Below are 23241 nucleotides of genomic sequence, written 5' to 3'. Positions count from 1 at the left end.
AGGATCCCACCCATTGTCTCAATTGACTTCCTGTTGCCTGTAAGACATAACACTCTCAGCTCCAGCACCATGTCTGGCTGCACGCCGCCATGCTGCTTGCCACGATGGTAACGGACTGAATCTCTGAAACTATAACTGAGCCATCCCAGTTGAATGTGTTCTTTTAAGAGTTGCCATGGCCATGGTGTCTCTTCACAGCAACAAAAACCCTAAGTGAAACAAAAAGTTCAGGGACATTTGTATGTGAACCAGTGAAATTCATCCTGCAGTTCAGAAATATGATCAATGACTCTGGGTTATACAGTCATATTGAAAGAACACATCCATTCTGAAATAGGCCCAGAACTGCAACTTAGTGATTATATTACCAAAAAAATAAAAAAGAATCATACCTTTTTCCAAATAGGGACTCAAATGAGAAATCAGTATAACACATAGACAGCGAGGTGGCTTTAGAGAGGATATTCTATTTACAAATATATGTGTTTGTTGCCCATGGAAGCCAGAGGCAGGCATTGGGATCCTAGCAGCTACAGTTATAGCCATCAGGGAGTTTCCCAATGTGGATGCTGGGATCTGAACTCTGGTCCTCTGATAAAGCAGTGAGTGATCTCACCACCGAGCCACCTCTCCAACCCCACGGTTGTTTTGGGTTTATTCTTTTCTTTCTTCTTTTGGTTCACAATAGCAGACCTTTCCCCACCTGGAGTCGGAACTGAACCCTCAACCTGACCGGTGCATGGTGCTGTATATAAGGGAATGCAAGGGTGCCAGGGAATAGAGATCTGGATTTGATTCGGCTTCTGTGATCTCTGCCCAAGTGATTAGAAATTACTCTGAAGGGACAAGGGAAGCAGCACAGCTGGCAGAGCACTCGCTTAGTGTGCACTAAGTCCCTGCCTCTGGTGCCTAGTTCCATGGAAAGTGTGAGTGGTTATACACATTGCTGGCTGGAGATCTGGAGGCCACAGCCCATGACATGCTGGACTCTAAGCAGGGCAATGTATGTGCTCTCTTTGTGCAGTCACTTTAGCCACTGGGTTTGATAGCTCTGTTTAAGATTCATGACGTAACTTTGGAATGCCCATTTTGCTCATCTGTATTTAATTTTCTATTGCCATTTTACTTATGAATAAATGATACAATGGGAATTAAAATTTTGCTTGATATTAACTTCAATCTGTCTCTGTGCACAAGCCTACACGTGTGTGTACACACGCACAGATATATAATGGGTAAGCTTGTAAAACGTGATGTGGTTGAGTCACAGTCAGTCAAAACATCCAAAATGAGATGTTTAGATAGAGCAAGTATGGAAAATGTTGGTGTAATGCAGAGATAACTGTGCATGGACCGCTTCCAGGCAAAAATGTCATTTGAAAAGATTCCAACAGAAAAGGAAAACAGAAAATATTTTTGGCATTTTGGACTTCACTTCTGTAATGCTCCAGCCTCAGGTGGTGCAGATGTTTCTGCGCGGGAAACCCAGAACGCTGATCCTCAATATTTTTATGCATACGACTTTTACTGCTGGATAAAGGATGTTTCCATCTTAAAAGTATTGGGGGAAATCATGGCACACATGATAGATCATGCATGACAAAATGAACATTGCAGAATGTTTTATCCTAGCCATCTGTCAACATTTTCCCACAGACTATAGGATCTTTCCAGTGCTAAGATGAAACAGGAAAGCTTCATAAAGCAGATAAGATTTTAAAGAATTTTATTTAGCTGGTAACTACACAGAACAGATGTAATTATGAAGCCTAAGCAAAAGTGATGTTTTCTGTGAGTTAATACTTCAATGGAATGACTATTTCATGTGTAAGTAAACTACATAATTAAATTGTACTAACATCATTTAAATTCTGGCTTTATGTGCATTTCCTTTCTTGTGATAAAATAGGCCAGGAAGTACTACAGTGGGGTGTGAGTGTGTGTGCATGCTTGCCTGTGTCTGGGCGTGTTTTAAAGTATTGCTTTTTGAGATTTATCATCAAGCAAAAAGACTTTTTAAACAAAAGGCATGTAATATTTGTAATAGCATTATTTATTTCCAAGAAAAGATGAGAAATCATAAAAAAAGAAGGGACACTGTAAAAGAAGTAGAAAATAAGAAAGAATTTAAAAGAAAAGGAATAGGGTGAAGTTCAAATTTTTTTCTTTCCATTCAAGGACAGCAATTAGACTGCATTAATGTTTGTTGGTAGCTAACTCCAGGTTCTAGCACTGAGTTCATAATTGAGGAGTCCACCATGACTACATGGCTAGAGTGGTTCCCCTCTCACCAAACTTCTCTCTAATTCACCTCATATGACGAGATTTCTTTTTGGCACTTTCAGCTGTACATGTATCCAAGACTTTTATTAGGAGCAAATAGAATATAGAGAAGCAAAGTGTCTTAAATAGGTTTTCTACTGCTGTGATGAAACACTGACCAAAATCAACTCAGGGAAGAAAGGGTTTATTTCATCTTATACTTCCGGGTCACATTCCGTCAGTGAGGGAAGTCAGGGCAGGAACTCAAGCCAGGAACCTAGAGTCAGAAACTGAAACAGAAGTCACAAAGAGATGCTGCTTATTGTCTTATTTCCCACGTCTTTCTCAGTCCACTTTCTTATACGACTGAGGGTCATTTGCCTATAGGTATCTTCCTCTGCTGAGGGATGGAACCTCACACATTAACCAAGAAAATATAATAATGTAACATAATGTAAAAGTGTGTGAAAAAATACATTCTCTCTCCATACATGAACCACACGCAAGCTTCTAATCCTTCTGTCTGAGTTAGAAGCAGCTTTGATAAAGTATAAATGAACAGTTGTTCAAGGGTATCATCCCTAAATTCCTTTTCACAGCGTAGGCTTTGAAGCGAGCACCCTCAGTTTCAAACACATTCATACAATGTTACCCAACAAAACTTGCTACCAACCGTAGAGTTTTCTAGCAAGAGGTTCCATGGCCAAAATTTTGATTGAATTTGAAAGAATGGCTCTGGGCTGAGCTTTTCAACAGAGCCTTCCACGAGTTTATTGTCAATAGTGTATGGCGGCTGCAATTGAGGCATGGGGGAAAACCGAGACGATCAGACCCTACATGTTTCCTTAAAATGAAATGATTTTTCTGTCATCTGTTCTACATGATGAGCTGACAAGAGCTGATTCAGGATTCATTTCTAATTTTAAAAACAGGGTAGGTTCGCTTCAGGACATGTACACACAGAGACATGCACACACACACACACACACACACACACACACACACAAATTGGCAGTGGTGAGACAGTACAGGATGGGGCCTGGAAATGGCACTGATCAGGACTTACAGGTGTGCAGTCCTCCCATTCGAGCAGGACAAGCTCACGGGAGGAGCTCAGCAAAGTCTCTGTCTGCTGGGCATCTCATGCAAAATTGAGCATCTCTCCCATTTTGTGGATACTAGTAGCTGCTTCCCACCCCCACCCCTAGTTGGCCAGTTTCCTTCTGTCTGAGATGCTCTTTTGAGGTCCGTACTGACAGCAAATGTTGTAGATGGAGAGGGACTTGTAAATGAAACACATCTGCAGATGGTGGGTATTCAGTTGCCAAAGATGATTTCCTGACTCCAACTACACCTGTCCCTACAGTTAGGCTATATTCCTGCGGAAGAATTGGGGTTGTAGCTCCCAAGGTTCAAATGAGGAGCAGAAGGAGGGAGAACATGAGTAAGGAAGTCAGGACGCAAGGGATGAGTCCACCCAATGAGACGGTGGGGCTGATCTAATAGGAGCTCACCAAGGCCAGCTGGACTGGGACTGATGGAGCATGTGATCAAACCAGACTCTCTGAACGTGGCTGACAAGGAGGGCTGACTGAGAGGCTAAGAACAATGGCACTGGGTTCTGATTCTACTGCATGTACTGGCTTTCTGGGAGCCTAGTCTGTTTGGAAGCTCACCTTCCTAGACCTGGATGGAGGGGGGAGGACCTTGGACTTGCCACAGGGCAGGGAACCCTAACTGCTCTTTGGACTGGAGAGGGAGGGGGAGTGGACAGAAGGGGGGGAAATGGGAGGAGGTGGAAATTTTTAATAAAAAATAAAAAAAAATTCTTCAAAAAAAAAAAAGAATTAGGGTTGTTATGAGTTTGATCTCCATGACTTCAACTTCCAAGCCATACTGTGATTTCGGAGAGCAGGGTGCTGAAGGCTCCACCCAGGAGTCAATCTGTTTCATAAACAAGTTGTCTAGGGGCTTCTCTGAAGTCACACAACAACAGAACCAAAGAAACCAAGCCTCTTAAATTTAATTCTGATTATCTTGCATGACCTGTGATTCCCTGAAAGTTTCTATAAGGACAGTGTGTTAACAGATCTCAGGCCCCAGACTGGCCTCCCACCAATCCCATCTGCCTCTTTAAGCATGTGGTACTGGTCTTTTATCTACATGAGATGAAAACTGGCACCATTTTCTTCAGCATCAAGTTATGCTTGCTGTCCTACTTCTGTGTTTATCAGAGTGGTTCTAAGACATCCAAACTATCTGAATGATGTCCTCTTGGGGAATTACATCCTTGCAGTGATTTTTTGACAATATCAGAGTTCCTCTAAAAGATCAGTAAAGATTTCCAAGCAAATGCTTCTGTGCTTTGAGTTGAGCATCAGTTATCCTATGTAGCTGTTTTATTCAATTCTCCCAAGGCCACCGACTATCTATCAAAAGGCAAGCTATGCTCTTGATTCATCATCTAAGGAAGGACAGATGTGTTTATTATATCAGGTGTCATATGTGTTACCAATGGGGAGGTTTTCCATCAAATAACTCCATCCTTCAAATATCACTGTTTTTTCTACTGGGATGTGTATGAAGATAATTAACATGCTCTATACTAAAATCACAATAAGTCGAGCTCAAGAGAAAATTTAACAACAATATTTACTCTTGGTCAGACTTAGATATGACCCTTGGGAAGTTTTATATTTAGTTTTGTTATTACTTTTGGCTGATAAATTGGGATATGAGCTAATTTTTGTAATTTTTTAAAAACCATTGTTTTATATGATTAGCTGGAAAATTAGCTAATGAGTATTAAAAACTGAAAGGTTTTGGTCTTTGCTTTTCTTCCTGAAACAAATTGTATACCTTGCAAAAACAGTAAGTCTTAGAATTATTAAAGTCAAAAGCAAAACGTGAGACATTCCAAAGCAAGAACATAAGTGTCCATATAAATAGTGCAGGACAACAGTCCCAGATATAGAAATTGTTCTTGAAGTGTTTGATCTCAGATAGCCAATTTACATAAAATACTGAAAGCCCAAAGGTGAAGAACACCAGCCTCCCCATATACCCTCTCTCTTCCCTTTCAATAGTCTTTCTCAACTCCTCAATTAATTTCTCCATCTGCCCTGGGAATTAAGAAATCTTTACTGTTATAGTGTTAAACATCTGTTAGGTCCTATATTTTTATCTTTATTATGCCATTTTTGATATCAGTAATTCCAGTTAACACTTTCTAAAACGCTTGGACTGGCATATTGACACGTTTTTTGCTTTGAGATTTAGTATAATTACATTTTCTCCTTCCCTTCTCTTCCCTTCCTCCAAACTGCCCCATATACCCCTCCATATTCTTCTTCAAATTCATAATTTCTTTTTTCACTAAAAAACCTTGCTGCTCTGGAAACTGCCACAAAGAATCAGGGTCTGGCTATCTCATCGTGATGACCCTTTGGCTAATAATTCACCAAGATTTAGCCTATGTCTGGCAGTGGAGGTTTTACTTTGGTGGCATAATATGTCTAGCTGGGGCATTGCCTCCCCCATTGTATGGTAATTCCATTTAAATTTCATATATATGTTTTAGAAAGTTACCATAGGTTTTCCACATAACTTTTCAAAGCACATTTATTATTATTATTAATTATCTCTCCCTATATTTCATATTTCACCTTGCCTCTCCATTTAATCTTCCTATTGTAGCTTTCCCTTCATCACTTTATAATACTATATCCTATTTCCCTTCCTTTGGAAAATCCACTCCTCCCGCCTTGTACTACATTATTGTAAATGACAAACACCTATCTAAAGCTTAAAAGCCAATATCCACATAAAAGAGAAAACATGTGATACTTGTCTTTTGGGGTCTGAGTTATGTTTCTAGTTCTGTTCATTTACCTGCAAATTTGATAATTTCATTTTTCATAATAGCTAAATAACAATCCCATTATATATAAGTAAGACATTTTCATTTTCCATCCATCAGTTAATGGACATCTAGACTGTTTCCAATTTCTGGCTCTTATGAATAAAGCATCAATGGCCATGGGTGAGCGAATATCTCTGCAGCAATATGTAGCGTCTTTGGATATAGTGCCAGGAGTGGTATAGCCAGCTCTTGTGATAAACTGATTTGAAGCTTTGTGAGTCACCTGTACACTGCTTTCTACAGAGACTGTGCAACTTTTTACTCCCAGCAGTAATGAAAAAGTATTCCACTTTCCCACATCATCTCAAGCACCTGCTGTCCATTGTCTTATTGATCTTGGTCATTCTGACTAGGGTAAGTTGACATTTCAAAGCAGACTTCCAATTTTCATTTTTCTGATGCTTACGGATGTCAAAATTTTTAAGTGTTTATCAGCCATTTGTGTTTCATCTTTTGAGAACTCTCTAAACTGTTTACTTCTGCTTTTCATTTTTGTTGTTTTCTTAATGCCTGGTGTTATTTTTTTCTTTTCAAGAATAGATTCTTTTCTAGCATAATATATCCTGATTACAGGTTCCCCTCCCTGTACGCCTCTAAATTTCTCCCTACCTCCCCCTACCTCCCCTCCTATCCAGATCCTCTCCTTTTCTGGCTCTTATTAGAAAAAGAACAGTTTGTTATCTAAGAGGTAACAACCAAACATAATAAAAAAAACCAAAATAAATGTAAAAACCCATAACATTAAAGTTGGACAAGGCAAACTGATGGAAATCAAAGGGCCCAAGAAAAGGTGGTTTCACACTCAGTAATCCCATAAAAACAGTAAACTGGAAACCATACTAAATACACAGAGGACCTGCGGCAAAACCTGAGCAGGCTTTGTGCTTGCTACTTCAGTCTCTGTGAGTTCGTATGAACTTTGTTTTGTTGATTTAGAGGGCCTCATTTTCTTAGTGTCCTTCACCCCCTCTGGTTCTCATGTTTGTTCCGTCTCCGCTTCTTCAGGGTTCCCTAAGCTCTGAGGGGAAGGATTTGATGGAGACATCCTATATAGGGCTAAGTGTTCTAAGGTCTCTCACTCACTGAGTAATGTCTGGCTTTGGGTCTCTGTATTTGTTCCCATCTCTTACAGGAAGAAGTTTCTCTGGTGATGAAGCAAAGCACTGATCTATGAGTATAGCAGAATATCATTAGGAGTCATTTTATCACTATGTTTTTTTGTTTGCTTGTTTGTTTTTTAAGACTAGGAATATTTGGTTTTATCCTAGATCCCTGGCTCCTTAGGTCTAAGGTCCCACTTATTTATTGTTGATCTCAGTGTCTGGGTTACTGATATTCTATTCAGGAAGTTGTTTCCTGTCCCAATGCATTCAAGGCTCTTTCCCACTTTCTCTTCTGCCAGTTTAATTTTAACTGGATTTTTATTGAGGTCTTCAGTCCACTTGGACTTGAGTTTTGTGTAGAATGATAGATATGAATTTATTTGCCTTCTACATACCCACATCAGTTATACAAGTACCACTTGTTGAAGATGTTTTCCATTTTCCATTGTATGATTTTGACTTCTTTGTAAAAAACCAGGTGTTCATATATTTGCTGATTTACAGTAGGGTCTTCAGTTCGATTTTGACTATCCACCTGTCTCTTTTTATGTCGATGCCAAACTGTTTTTATTACTACAGCTCTATAGTAGAGCTTGAAATCAGGGATGGTGATGGCTCCAGAAGTTCCTTTACTGTACAGGATAGCTTTAGCTATTCTGGGTTTTTTTGGTTTTTTGGTTTTGTTGTTGTTGTTGTTGTTGTTGTTTTTCCACATGAAGTTTCGTATCGTTCTTTCAAGGTCTGTAAAGAATTGTACTGGAATTTTAATGGGGATCGCAACTGAATCTGTAGATTGCTTTGGAAAGATGGCCATTTTTACTTTTAATCTTACTGATCCATGAGCATGGGGGATTTTTCCATCTTATTATATCTTGTTCAATTTCTTTCTTCAAAGACATGAAGTTCTTGTTGTATAGATCTTTAGCTTGTTTGGTTAGAGCAATCCCAAGATATTTTACATTATTTGTGTCAATTGTGAAGGGTGTCGTTTCCCTGATTTCCTTCTTTGCCCATTTTTTGTTTATGTATTGGAAGGCCACTGATATTTTTGAGTTAATCTTGTATCCAGCCCTTTCACTGGAGGTGTCTATCAGCTGTAGGAGTTCCTTAGAAGAATCTTAGGGATCTCTCATGTATACTATAGTGTCTCTGCAAGCAGCAATAGTTTGACTTCTTTCTTTCCAATTTGTTGTCCCTTGATCTCTTTTTGTTGTCTTATTGTTCTAGCTAGAACTTCTAGTACTGTATTAAATAGATAGGGAGAGAGTGGGCGGCCTTTTCATGTTTCTGATTTTAGTAAAATTGTTTTGAGTTTCTCTCCATTTAATTTGATGTTAGCTATTGGCTTGCTCTATATTTCTTTCATTATGTTTAGGTGTGTATCTTATATCCCTATATCTCTACAATACATTTATCATGAAAGAATGTTGAATTTTGTCAAAGGCTTTTTTGTGACCATCTATTAATATGATCATAATTTTTTTTCTTTCAGTTTGTTTACATGGTGAATTATCTTGATAGATTTTCATATGTTGAACCATCCCTGTATCTTGATCATGGTGGATAATCTTTTTGACGTGTTCTTGGTTCAGTTTTTGAGTCTTTTAGTGAGTACTTTTGCATCATTGTTCTTGAAGAAATGGCTCTGCAATTCTCTTTCTTTGGTGAATCTTTGTGTGGTTTGGGTATCAGGGTAACTTCAGCCTCATAAAAAAAATTTGCAATGTTCCTTCTGTTTCTGTTGTTTGCAATAATTAAAGGAATATTGGTATTAGCTCTTCTTTGAAAGTCTGGTGGAATTTTGCACTGAAAACATCCGGCCCTGGGCTTTTTTTTTTCTTTAAATTGTGCTTTTAATATTTCTTCTATTTCCTTAAGGATTATAGGTCTATTTAAATTATTTATCTGGTCTTGATTTAATTTTGATATGTGGTACTATCAAGAAATCTGAACATTTCTTTTATAGTTCCCAATTTTGTGGAGTACAGGTTTCTCAAGTATGACTTAATGAGTCTCTGGATTTCCTCAGAGTCTGTCAGGTTTCTTGTACCGTTTCTGATTTGCTAATTTGGATATTCTCTCTGTGTTTCAGTTAGTTTGGATAAGGGTTTGTCTATCTTGTTGATTTTCTCAAAGAACCAACTCTTTGTTTCACTGATTCTCTGTATTGTTCTCTCTGTTTCTATTTTATTGATTTCAGCCCTTCGTTTAATTATTTCCTGGCATCCACTCTTCCTGGGTGAGTTTGCTTCTTCGTTTTGTAGAGGTTTCAGGTGTGCTGTTAAGTCGCTTGTGTGTGAGTTCTACAAATTCTTTATGTAGCCATTCAGTGCTATAAACTTTCCTCTTAGCACTGCTTTCTCTATGTACCGTAAGTTTGGGTATGTTGTGCATTCATTTTCATGAATTCTAGAAAGTCTTTAATTCTCTCTATTTCTTCCTTGACCCTTGGTGATTCAGTTGAGAATTGTTCAATTTCCATGAATTTGTAGATTCTGTGTAGTTTGTGTTGCTGTTTAACTCCAACTTTAACACATGGTGGGTGATCTGACAAAACACGGGGAGTTATTGCAACGGTTTTTTTTTCATCTGCTGATATTTGTTTTGTGTCCCAAGTATGTGGTCAATTTTACAGAAGGCTCCATGAGGTGCTGGGAAGAAGGTATATTCTTTTGTGTTTGGTTGAATTGTTTTGCGGGTGTTTGTTAGGTTCACTTGAGTCATAACATCATTAGCTCCCTGATTTCTCTGCTTAGTTTCTGTCCGGATAATGTGTCCATTGTTGAGAGAGAGTGTGAGAGCATGAGAGATCTTTCCATCTTCTGGTGTTTTCCTCAATTTTGTTGTTTCGTGTTTTAAATGTTTTAGTTATACAAATCCTTCATTAATCAGAGGTATTCCATTTTTTTGAGGTTATTGTAAAAGGTGCTATTTCCTTCATTTCCTGATTCTTTCCTAGTGTGTTTGTCATTTGCATATAAAAAGACTACCAACTATTTTGTGTTAACTTTGTATCCTGTTACTTCAGTGCTCATCAGCTATAGCAGCTCCCTTAGAAGCTTTATGGTCTTATATATAAAATCACATTATTTGCAAATAAAGATATTCTGACTTCTCCTTTCATACTTGTATCCCCTTGATCTCTGACAGTTGTATAGACTAGCAATAAGACGTCAAGTCCTGTATTGATTGAGTATGGAGAAGACAGACAACTTTGTCTTGTTTCTGATTTGAACAGAAATATTTTGAGTTTCTCTCCATTTACCTTGATGTTAGTAATGAGCTTGCTATAATGCCTTTATTATATAGACGTATATTCCCTGTCTCTGCAGGACTTTTATCAAAAAGGGATGCTAGGCGTTTTTTCTGTATTGAATGAGGTGGTCATGTGTCTTTTGTCTTTCAGTCTGTTTATGCTGTGACTTATGTTTTTTGATTTATATATGTTAAGGCATGTCTGTATTTTTGGAGTGAAGATCATTTGACCATGGCGAGTGATCTTTTTGATGTGGTCCTTGATTCAGTTTGTAAATATTTTACTAAGAAATTTTGCATGTACATTCATAAGAAATATTCATCTACAATTTTCTTTCTTTTGTTGGATATTGTAGTTTTGGTCCCAGGGTAATTGTGGTTTCATACAAAGAATTAGGAAGTTCCTTCAGTTTCTATATTGTAAGTTCCTTCAGTTTCTATATTGCAGAATACTTAGATAAGTATTGGCATTGATTCTTCAAAAGTCTGCAAACTGTACATCTGACAATGAGTTAGTAAGAGTATGAGGAAAAAATTTAAAACCAGGGAGCAGGAAAAATCAAGTTTTAAACAGAGACAATTCATATAAATATTTGTCCAAGGAAGACATACAAATACCTAACAGGTTGATAAAAATAACTCAATATCTCTTATTATCAGATAAAATCATAAAGAGAACCCTAGAGATGTAGTTCAGCAACATATCAGTTTCTTTGCCTGTTAAAAATGGCTTATAAGAGCAGTTTAAGGAGTGCAGGGCTCTATTCTGGCTCACACTTCCAAGGTATAGTCCATCAGCATGGGGGACATCCTGGTAGTGGTGCTTAAGATAACTTATCACATTGTATCTACAATCGGGAAGCAGAGGAGATAAATGCTCTGAGCTCCTGCTCCTCTTCTCCTTTTCCTAAAGCCTGGAACCTGATCCCAGGGAATGCCACTGCTCCCAGCCCAGGGAATGCCTCTGCACCCAGCCCAGGGAATGCTACTGCACCTAGCCCAGGGAATGGTATTGCACCCAGCCCAGGGAATTCCACTGCACCCAGCCCATGGCCTCTCTTCTACCTCAATTAAACTGATCAGTAACATTCTTCACATGCATGTCGAGAGGCTAATCTAATCTAGCTAATCCCTGTTTTAGAAAAACATGCCTGTTTTTCTAGGTGATGCTTGGTTAATAAGATAACAATTAATATAGACTATCACCAACACAGTGCTCTCACCCAACCAACATGTGCAAGGGCTCTAACCCCAGCAATGGAAAACAACAAACAAACAAATTAGCAAAACAAACCAACAATGAGATATAATCTCATTGGCAGTATTAATTATTATTTTTCAAAAAATGATGACAAGTCTTTGCAAGAGTGCATGGTGTAGGGTTGGTGTCTGGTGGTTGGTGATACAGGTAAGCAGATAAATCACTTGCCCCACAAGCGCGAGGAACAGAGTTCAGGTCCCAGAAATCACACAAATGCTGGATGGGTATGGTAATCTTAGGAGGTAGAAACAAGGGAGTCCCAGAGCAAAATGGCTAATGAGACTTGCCTTATCCACAAGTCTGGCTTTATTTGAGGAGCCCTGCCCCAACAAATAAGGTAGACTAGCAATGGAAGATGGTTTGTGACGTCCGGCCTCTGGCCTCCATATGCATGTGCATACATCCCACATGCATACAGACATGAAAATGGAGAAGCACTGATGACATTCTGTGTTGTCTGAGTTTTCTGCGGTTCCCGCAATTGTTAAGTCCCAAAGAAATCACACAGAGGTCTACATTGGTTATAAACTGTTTGGCCTAGTATCTCAGGCTTCTTATTAACTCTTACAACTTATATTAGGCCATTATTCATATCTGTGTTAGCCACATGGCTCAGTACCTTTTTTAGCAAGGCAGTTTCATCTTGCTTCTTCTGTGGTTGTGCCAGGACTGCGTCCTCTTCCCAGAATTCTCCTGTTCTCATTGACATGCCTCTACTTCCTGTCTAGTTGTCCCGCTTATACGTCCTGCCTGGCTACTAGCCAATCAGCGTTTATTTAAAATATAATTGACAGATTACGAACCATTGTCCCACAACATTTCTGCTACTTGATACTGATGGAAATAGAAACTATTGAAAATAAACTGGTCCCAGATAAACAAGTAATAATTGGATTGTAGGATTTTAGTGGCTTAGAGTAGCATGGTGGTCACCAGAAGTTGGCAAGAGTCAGAACAGAGAAACATAAAGATTTCTTAATCAGTGGGTACTAAGTGATTAATTACAGTATGAAGCTTTGGTGTTCTACTGCACAATAAAGGAAGTATAGATACTGACAATGCACTACTTATTTAGAAAAATAACTACAAGGAAGGATTTTAAATTTTCCTCCACAAAGAAATGCTAACTAAGGTAATAAATGCACCCTTATATGAATGACATGACATATACATGTATCAAAACAGTATGTTTTCACCAAATACAGTTTTATGTATCAGCTTGAAAAATAAAATCGATCTTTATTGTAAGTATATATCAGAACACTAAATTGCACCAGTCTAATTAATTTAATATTGGTGTCAAAGAGCTCATAACTAACTGGTGCTCTGAATGAAGTGAACAGCCATTCAGTGTTATCTAGAGAGATATTTCAGAAACGACTCATCCCTAACCGTTGTCACTCTGTGACAGATGGTCTGAACAAAGGCTTAGTGACAGTGCATGCGGCATTAACTGCATTATATGCTAGAACAATCCATAAGACACTACTTGGGAATCTCTACTGAATCTTCACTATCAGTTTTCCTTCCTTGATAACACAGAGGGAAAGAGAGTCAGAAAGCTATATGGGTAAATGTATATTAACATTATATTTGCTCAAAACCAAATTTATCTTCAGTAAGGTCATCTGTCGCATTTGTCAGCTGAAATGCAACTTCAGAAATGACAAACCACCATGGAACCATTTTCTATCTCACTTAACGACAGATGTGTGGTTTGGGGGTTCTTAGGGTAGTTGCAGCTCTGTAACACATTAGAGCCAATACTAACGGTCTTTAGGTATGTTGCCTTGACCTAGTGATCACTTTCAATTACTGTATCTGTTGTCTTTGTATCAGTCTAGTTTCTGATGGCATAGTGATAACATTGAGGTTATCTGATATTCAGACTGTAAGTTTCTTGGATGTAGGTACCATCTTATTAACCTGCTCCTCTGTGCAGACCCTCAGGGACTACTAGCACAATAACAAGAGTACCCAACAAATATTTGCACATAGAGCTTCCTCACAAACCAGCACACTGTTTTCTAGAGCATCTGTATTCTTCTCCATTTCCACCGCCAACTTGAGTAACCCAGTTATTTTGTATGCTCAGCGGGTTCTGGAATTGTGGCGATTTTTCATTTTAATTATTTTGGGGACAACATAGCGATATTTCACTGTGGTTTTAATTTTCTTGTCCCTCATGACTAATGATGTTAAACATCTTTTCGTGCGCTTATTTGTCATTCACGTCATTTCGCAGGCTTGTTTATATATCCTCTTTGTTGACATATTTTCTCATGTCTTCTCCTAATCTGATCATTTGTTTTACCATTGAGGGATCTGAATATTCTTTATATATCCTAGATAATACTCCTTTGAGGGATTTGTAATTTAAATTTTTTAATAAGACCTTTCAAAGGGAAAACCATTAAAGTTGAAGAAGTTTGACGCATCAGATTTTCCCTTTACAAATCGTTTCAAGACTAAGAATATTTTATCCAGCTCTAGACCCTAAGAGTTTCCCTGGTTTTTACTGAAATGTTTTATAGTTTGATATTTAACTTTTATGGAAAGTGGCATTAGGCCAATGCTTCTTAATTCTCTTTGCTGTATGATCGTTACTCTTCCCAGAAGCGTGTGTTGAGTACGTCTTTCCTCCATGAAATTGTGCTTGTATGCTACGCCATATCCAACCACAAACCAGCTGGGCAGGGGGTGGAGAGATGGTTAAGGGTGCGTTATGCTCTTCCAAAAGAACTGAGCTTGGCTCCCAGCACTCACATCAAGTGACTCACAACTGCCTGTATGCCTAGCTCCAGGGCATTCTGATACCTCCAGCCTACATTGGAGCATACATACCACATGCAGACACACACACACACACAGACACACACACACAATTTTAAAAATATTTTTGAAAAGAAAAAAATGGACATATTTTATGGATCTATTTCTGTGTTTTCTATTCTACTTCATTGGTCTAGGTATCTGTCTGCCCACATCTTTTGGTCAGGAGTGCTGTCTCAATAATAGATTTCCTTACTTTGTCCCTGTTCAGACATTATGTGCATCTATGTGCATAAGTGATGTGTGTGTGTGTGTGCATGCACATATGCTTGTACTCCTGTATGTGATGCTAGGCAATCCTACTACTGTTGAACTATAACCCCAATCACTGACTATTTTAATTATATGTGGTTGTTTTCCTCCAGAGGAAGCACATTAGTCTTTTCCACCTTTATGTTGCAAAGAACTGCTTGTTCGTCCTGGCCGCCCAGAACTGAAATAATAACACAGAAATTGTATTAGTTAAATTTGCCCATTAACTCTACCTTCTTATTGGCTAACTCTGACATCTTAATTTAACCCATTTCTATTAATCTATATATCATCACGAGGTCATGGTCTACCAGCAAAGTTCCATCATGGCTATCTTGAGCTGTGAATCCACGCGTCTCCTGACTCCGCCCTTTTTTCTCCCAGCATTCAGTCCAGTCCTCCCTGCCTACCTAAGTTCTGCCCTATCAACAGGCCAAGGTAGTTTCTTTATTTATTAATGGTAATCATAGCACACAGAGGGGACTCCAACATCACCTTTACTAATGCACTACAAGAGTATTGTTTTGGAGAAAATAGAAATGTTACCATCTTTAGTCTTTCCAGCCAAACTATATCTGTTTTTTTGTAACATGAGGGGCTTGTTGAGGTATCTGTCCCATCCGGCACCTCACAGCCGACAAGTTCCAAAGAAAATCACACATAGTCTACATTAGGTTATAAACTGATTGGCCCATTAGCTCAGGCTTCTTGTTAACTCTTATAGCTTATATTAACCCATTATTCTCATCCATGTTAGCCATATGGCTTGGTACCTTTTTCAGCTGTCAGCTCACATGTTACTTCTTCGGTGATCTGGGCAGGAATGGCGGAGGGAGCTTCCTCCTCCCTAGTCTTCTCCTAGTCTCATTGCCCCACCTCTATTTCCTGTCTGGTTTTCCCGCCTATACTTCCTGCCTGGCCAATCAGTGCTTTATTAAAATACATGATTGACAGAATACAAACAATTCTCCCACACTGTTGTTATAAATGTTCTTTTACATTTAAAGGGGAATAGAATATAGATATGAATAATTTGCATTGGTATGGATTTTAAGGTCAATTTTATTATATGTATATATATTTCTGATCTTGATTGAGGTATTGTGATTGTGTAGTTCATTTAAAAATGCAATGTATAATTAAAAATACAGGTTGTTAATGGATAATCATCAATAATAGTCAAGCTTGTAGTAATGTTGGTTTGATTTTCTAGATGTGCATAGATATATTTCAGATAGACATTCTTCATATCTTTCAAAGACTACAGAACATGGCATTTAATGTTTTAATAACGTAGGGCTTTTCATGACATTGAGACACGTCTGCTCCTGTCAGCACCAAGCTACTTCAAGAGGAAGATGGGCATTGAAGAGGATCGTTATGAAGTTGGTTAGCTATTTGGGCAAGAAACTGTTCTTGCCTGGACTGTTGCATAAACTGAACACAAAGAACCTGCAGAGAGAGGACTGCTGAACTTGCCTAAAGGTGAGATGGTTTTTCAGGGTTCCTGATTCATGAAAGAGTCTGCAAGATATTCTGCAGGATACAGAAGAAAATGACTGAACTGTCTTTGAAATTTCCTGCTTCATGGAAATGTCTCTGGATACTATGGGCCTGTAGGGTGAAGATGGATGCCCCAACGGTACAGAGGAACTTTGGGTGACTGTCCAGGCAGCAAGATGTCTCTGTCATTTCTAGAGTTTTGGAAGTTGCTTACTTCTCGTTTACTTAGGTAATATTATATTCTTCTGGAGTCTTTAATGGAGTTGAAGAATGGTTAGTTATAGTTATAGTTTTCCATTATTATGATAAAGAAAAAATAGATATAAATATTGTAACTGTAATTCTTACTTGATAACTGTTTTGTTATACATAATTTTACTATGTTAAAGTGAAAGCCTATCTTTTTTGTTTAAATAGAAAAAGGGGAAATGATGTAGGTGGGCCTTCTGTTATATGTTATTTTCATTGGCTAATAAAGAGACTGCCTTGGCCCTCTGATAGGACAGAAAATTAGGTAGGTGGAGTAAACAGAACAGAATGCTGGGAAGAGGGCATTGAGGCAGATGCCATGGAGCCAGCCACCAGGTCAGACATGCTGAATCTTTTCTGGTAAGCCACCACCTCGTGGTGCTACACAAATTATTAGAAATGGGTTAATCAAGATGTGAGAGTTAGTCAGTAACTAACTCTCTAGAGATAATGGACTAGGCAGTATTTAAATGAATACAATTTATGTGTTATTATTTCTGGGGCTAAGATAGCTGTGCGGGAGCCAGGCGGGATGAAAAGCAGGCCTGCCCGCAACTCCTCACTACAGAAGTCACTACAGTTTTTTAGATATTTGTTTTTGGCATCAGTGTTCTGTAGTTTTCATGGTACAAATACCATCCATGTCTTATTTGAGCTTCCCAAGTTCCTCTTCCGATGTGATGGTGAATTATATTGCACTTTTAATTTTGATGTTTAAATAGCTTGAAGAATTATTCAAGTTCACTCTCATTTTTCTGAAAAAACTCAACTTGCTCTGATTTCTTGTCCCTGGCAACATTTACCATTCCCAGAAAAATTCTGGCTTTGCCTAGGTTTAACATCTTTTTCCTAAGAGCTTGAAATCAACACCAAGGTAAAAGGTTTATTATAGAGGGGCCACGCAAGTGGAGATTCAAACGCTGTCTGCAGTCTTATAAGTGGTAAGTATCTGAAGGCTGAAGGGACTGTCCATTGAAAAATGCCGACAAGGGTAATTAGGAGGAACAGAAAGGGAGTGGAAAGGGAAGGAAGGGGTGACAAAAACAATGATGACAAGGAAAGAAAGACAGGAGAGTGAAACACAAACTCTGTACCATAGACCTAATGTGCTCTGGGAAGGTCTCTTCTCCAATTAGAGTTAATTTCTCAGAAGGGGGGGGGCTTAGAGCTTAGACACATGAATTCTGAAAGAAAGGAATTTACTCCATAAGACTTAGGAATCTGACACTGACTGAACCCCACCCCAAACACACACACATACACACACATAACTTCATAACACATTCCCTCTGCTCTTCTCTAAAATATATTTATATATATATATAAATATATTTATAATATATATATAATATATATATTATACAACCCCCTAGTAACACCTTTGCTCCAACAAGGCTACCCCTTCTAATCTTTTGAGATAGTGCTCTCTGGTGACCAAGTATTCAAATCTATGAGCCTATGGGAGCCAATCTCATTCAAATCACCACAGTAATTTTAAATGCTCCCTGGGATGAAGCATTACTCTGTGAACCACTAGAAGTGCTCATGCAAATAAAGTGATGTAAGTCCTGGAAGTTAAAAGCACAGTTTAGTTGCATTGGTAATATTTTATCTAATTATACATGAAGGTTACAGAAAGCACCTAATTCAGTATTATTCTTTGGTAGAATTTATAAGCTCAACAGAGTGACTATTTCAATGAAAAATTTTGAAAGTGTATAGAGAAATACACTCAGGAGATTTTATTTCCATATAATCAGGCTGCTGGCTAAGTCCTTGAGAGAACTCTAATAGCACTTGAACTTAGAGTCAGATACACTGTGCCTGCAATCAATGCTATTAAGACACAGCTTTGATAAACTATCTCGGTTATTATCAACTATGGACTAAGCTGTGTTTTACTCTTTGGAATGGGAAATATTTGTAACAGTATGATATTATGTTGGCTTTCGACATGATGCCAGGGACACAAACAATATTATTCCTCCCAGCACAGAACAGCAGCCACAGGAACAAAACAATAATGTATTTTACTAAGTCCCTATTATGTGTGAGGTGCTATGCACACCAGTAGACACATACTTATGTATCAAAAGACCTTTGTTCTCTTTAGGTTGAAAAGGCATGCTATTTTCAGGTATTTGTGATGGGAACACTGGATGCAGAGTCAGTCTTAAGAGGCTAAGATTGCCTCCTGGGTGACCAACAACATGAGTGTTAAATGGTAAGTGGAGTCCTTCCGGGCAGGCGCAGAAAGAACATCTGAGGCATAAGGAACAGTATGTGAGTATGTGTAGATTTTATGCAGAAAACTGTGGTGCTTGGATACACCCTTGTCAATGCTCAGTTTACTACAACACCGGAGGCTGAGGCACAAGAAATGAGAATGGGAGCATAAGTGGAGGTTAGAACGAGGCTGGTCCATTCTTGAGCCATTTGGATAGGCATGGAGAGAGAACTGGGTTTATTTTAAAGGGAAAAATTTGCATGGCATTTTATTTCTGGAATGTGCAAAAAGGAGAGAGAAGGAAGGCATCCCAGGGGAGTATTGTGAGCCAATAAGAAGTGGCCAGATGCACCAGATGCAATAAAAAATACATTGTATTCATATATGCAATTATCAAGGAATAAATGAAAATACGTGCATTTAAAAAATAAAAACCACTGGGGAGCGGGGAGAAGACTCATATGTTGCCATTAACCAAGGGAGTGTAGGTGAGGGTTGTCAGCGGAGCCATGAAGGCAAAGGGATACATTTGGCTTTGGACCAGCTGTTGATGCGGAAACATATACATATAACTGCCAGTCACATCAGTTTACTTTGCATCTTAGCAGAGGCTTCTCTAGAAATATTTACCTTTCTATAATTAGATTCTAGCCTGAATCATGGAACAATAAAAAGGAGAGTCAACATGATCCTTGGGTATTAAAATTAGCAGACTGTGGCTTGGGAGTCACCGTGACTCAGCTGAATAGGAAAATGTCTCTAAGTATTGAAAGTCAGAAAGAATTAATACATAATTATCCATATATGTTGATATATGTATACATACATATATATATATATATTGAACTTATATTGTATGTATTGTGAAGTTCAAAAAATTAATATTTAGTGAAAGACTCTGTCTACCATCATCCTGTCTACCATCAAAGTACCACACATGGCAGATGCAGGAATTTCACACTTTTCTTTTGAAATAAATAAAATAATGGAAAAAAGACAGAAAATTAAATGTACAGTTAAACTTCCAATAAATGAAAATATTTGCCAAGACTGAAGTCAAAACTCAAAGCTTGAGCAAAGACTGGAACTGAAGCATGTTTTACCTGAAGGGGTACTGTCTGTCACCAAGACTGGGAAGGAGGCTGGCACTTACTTGTTATCCGGAGAAAGTGAGGTCAAACTCAAGCATACCAGGCTGTTACAAACAGAGCTTTCTGCATGAACCTGGTGCCACCCACCACAAAAACCAGACTTACAAATATTTACTCAACAGTTATTATCCTAAATGACTCATAAGTAATTATAATCACAAACCTATAATGTATGCAAATGAGAGCTCCGTATACAAACTACCAGAGAAGCCCTGAAGCTCCAAGTGAGAAATTGGGATGTAAATAGGTCTTGCTTCTTAAAAATGTGTATGTTCCCAGGAGGAAGGTAACTCTACCCCTAAATATCCTTTCAAAGCTCACTGTACAAGAGACTTCCAAAAACAAAACAAAACAAAACATAAACAAAAACAAAAACAAAAAACCCCACCCTTCACTGAGAAGTATCCTTGAAGGACGACAAAAACCCAGGGAGGTAATATTACCACTGTGCTGACCAGAAAATAAAATCAAAATCAAAATCATGAGAGTATTTTTAAAACCAATTCAGAAGTAAATTCTTACTTGTTTCCGGAAATTAGACTGAGAGAGCAAGAAAGGCATGGACTTTAAGGCAGTGTGCTTTAAGAGTGAGATATTTTTAATTGTGCTTACTTACATGTTAACAAGAACAAAAAGTTATGAGGAAGGTGAAAATTCATTTGAAAACTGTGGAGGGGGGAAATCCGTGTTCAGATATCTCTGAGGAAATGGTGGATGAGTAGAGAAATTAGCCGTAAAGGGCAACAGAACTTTTGCAAAGAAATGATGAACACCAATGAGGATAGGTTGGCAGGGGTACAAGGAGAAATAGCGCTCTCCAATATCATAACATTGTCACACCTAATCCTGGCCCCACTGGTGAGACTATATTACATCTGCTAATCTTAGAGAGGCTAAAACTTATCAAGCACACAAAGAAGCATTAAGACACAACCTCTAGTGAGAAAAATGATCGATAGAAACAGATCCAGAATTGAAGCAGTGAGTATTAGTAGGAGTTGGGTTTCAACAACAGCAGTTTCTATACTTGAGAAACAGAGGAAGGAGTGAGCAGGATAAGGAGCAGCAGGAGGGATTAAGTAACAAGCACACACTATGTCACCTGTATGATTTTAACAGTAGGCAATAGGAGACAAATGATCCTAAAAATACAGCGATAGCAACTATTCAAAATAAAAGCGCAAATAATAGAAAAATGGCGAGTACACCAAGCTGTGAGATACTATCAGAGTCTGGCATGTGTGCAACTAGGAAATAGCGGTTGAAAATATTCAAACTTGTTACAAAGAATAAACCTGCATATAGGACACTAAGCAGTAAATGATCCTGGCAACTAAATGCTGAGCATAAGATGGAGAAAAATAATTATAGCCAAGTGCATTATAATCAAATTGTTTTAAACCAGAGATAAAGATAAAATGTTGGCTGTGGCTACAGGAAGGAGGAGAGCGGTGGGATGTAAAAGACTTCCGACGACAGACACTTAAGATGCGAATGTGGCTCACTTCTCTGTCCCAATAATGCAAGACAGAAGACAGTGAATTCTCCTACATTGTTTACAAAAAAAAAAAAAAAAACCACTATCCGTTGACTTGGAATATTACCAAGTGCAAATCATGTTTTAAAAACAGAACAAAATAACGAATGTATTTAGGTGTACTAAAGATCCAACATTTGTTAGTGGACTATCTGTCAATCAAAGGGAAGGTTGTAAAAGCTGAAGTCGTTCAGGCCCAATGAAAATATTGCAGGATGAAAAGCTGAAATCACAATAAGGCCTGTGCACCAGATACGGACTGCACACAATTATACTCTTTCTGCTTATGATGACACTCAGTAGCCAGAATTGACTGCTGAAAACAAAAACACTTGCTTGGAGGAAGATAATGGCTACAAGGCCAAGAGATGAGCCAACCTGGAGTTTGCCCTTATGTGGAGGCACTGGGTGAGCCAAAACAGGAAAAAAAAATGTGCCTTCCTAATCAGATGGGCAGACAAACATGAATATGACTCTCAGGTCTTTCTGTTGTTGTTCAATTGGTTCCCTGCCTGAGCATTGCTGTGAGTAATGTCTCAGAGCAAGGGCAACTCACCAGTGGCTACAACTCCAAAAGAAAATGATACCTACTCCCCAACAATCAAGAAATGCCAATAGTCCTCAGGGAAGTGTGGGACCACAAGAGGCAACACCTTTTATAGACATCCATGCAAAATATTAATTTCTCATTGAAATCTTCCACACATAATTACTTATAAAACAGTTTCTCAAGATAACTTGTATTATGAATGCTGAATTTTCAATAAACACAGTAGAGGAGGTTGTTTTGGGATTCAAGGTCCTCTCCATTACGATATAATAGATTTTCAGTTTTATATTCCTTTTTTTACAGGAATCATTTTTCACTGCCACAATGAGGCCATTTGTATCTCTCTACCATGCATATGCTCATTCAAAGTCATACTGAGTATTAGTATTCGGGTCACTGGAACCATAGTTTCCAAGAAGGTATAAAACACAGTTGCGTCATGGAATATACAACAAAAGGGACTTATTCAAGAGTAATGCATATTAAAGCCACTGTGATAAACAGCATCATGGAGAAGCCAAAATATAAGCTGAAGGAAAACGGATGTTTTAGTCACATTAGCTAGCCCAACACTGTGTCTCCAGTGCAAAGTTACACAGTACAGAACTTTACTTGAGAAAAAGTCAACTCCATATAGAGTGGTCTTGAGGGAGTCTTCTGAAAGCAATGAGGCAATGGTTTTCAGTTCCTGTACCAAACTGAGATGTAAAGAGCTCCTATTTAGGGACCATCGAAGGCTTACTCACACCCGTCCTGACCTCCATCACTCTTCCCAGATTTGCCAAGAAGGGCGTGTAATCCTTTGTGTTTAGGTCTTCCCGTGTTTGCAAATGCATTCTCATATATAGAGAAGACCGTGTGTTAAACTTCCATGCACCAAAGAGTATCTAGCTAATTTGTCTTTTAGGTAAAAGATGATTAACTCTTAACACACTGATTCAATTAATATTAATGACAAGTTGCTGATAATGAGCAGTCCAACAGATTTCTCTATTAATAACTCATTTAAAAACAGTGAAAGTTACTAATTAATGCTTTTTAAATTATTATCAGTTGCTCGATGCTAAATAGACATGGCCTCTGAAGAAATGGTGGAGGCAGTTATCTTCTCGTTCAGTTCTCTTTAACAAATCATGA

The sequence above is a fragment of the Myodes glareolus genome, chromosome 13 (assembly GCF_982192425.1).
Source record: "Myodes glareolus chromosome 13, mMyoGla1.1, whole genome shotgun sequence".
NCBI classification, from domain to species: Eukaryota; Metazoa; Chordata; class Mammalia; order Rodentia; family Cricetidae; genus Myodes; species Myodes glareolus.
This window is presented reverse-complemented; position numbering follows the sequence as displayed.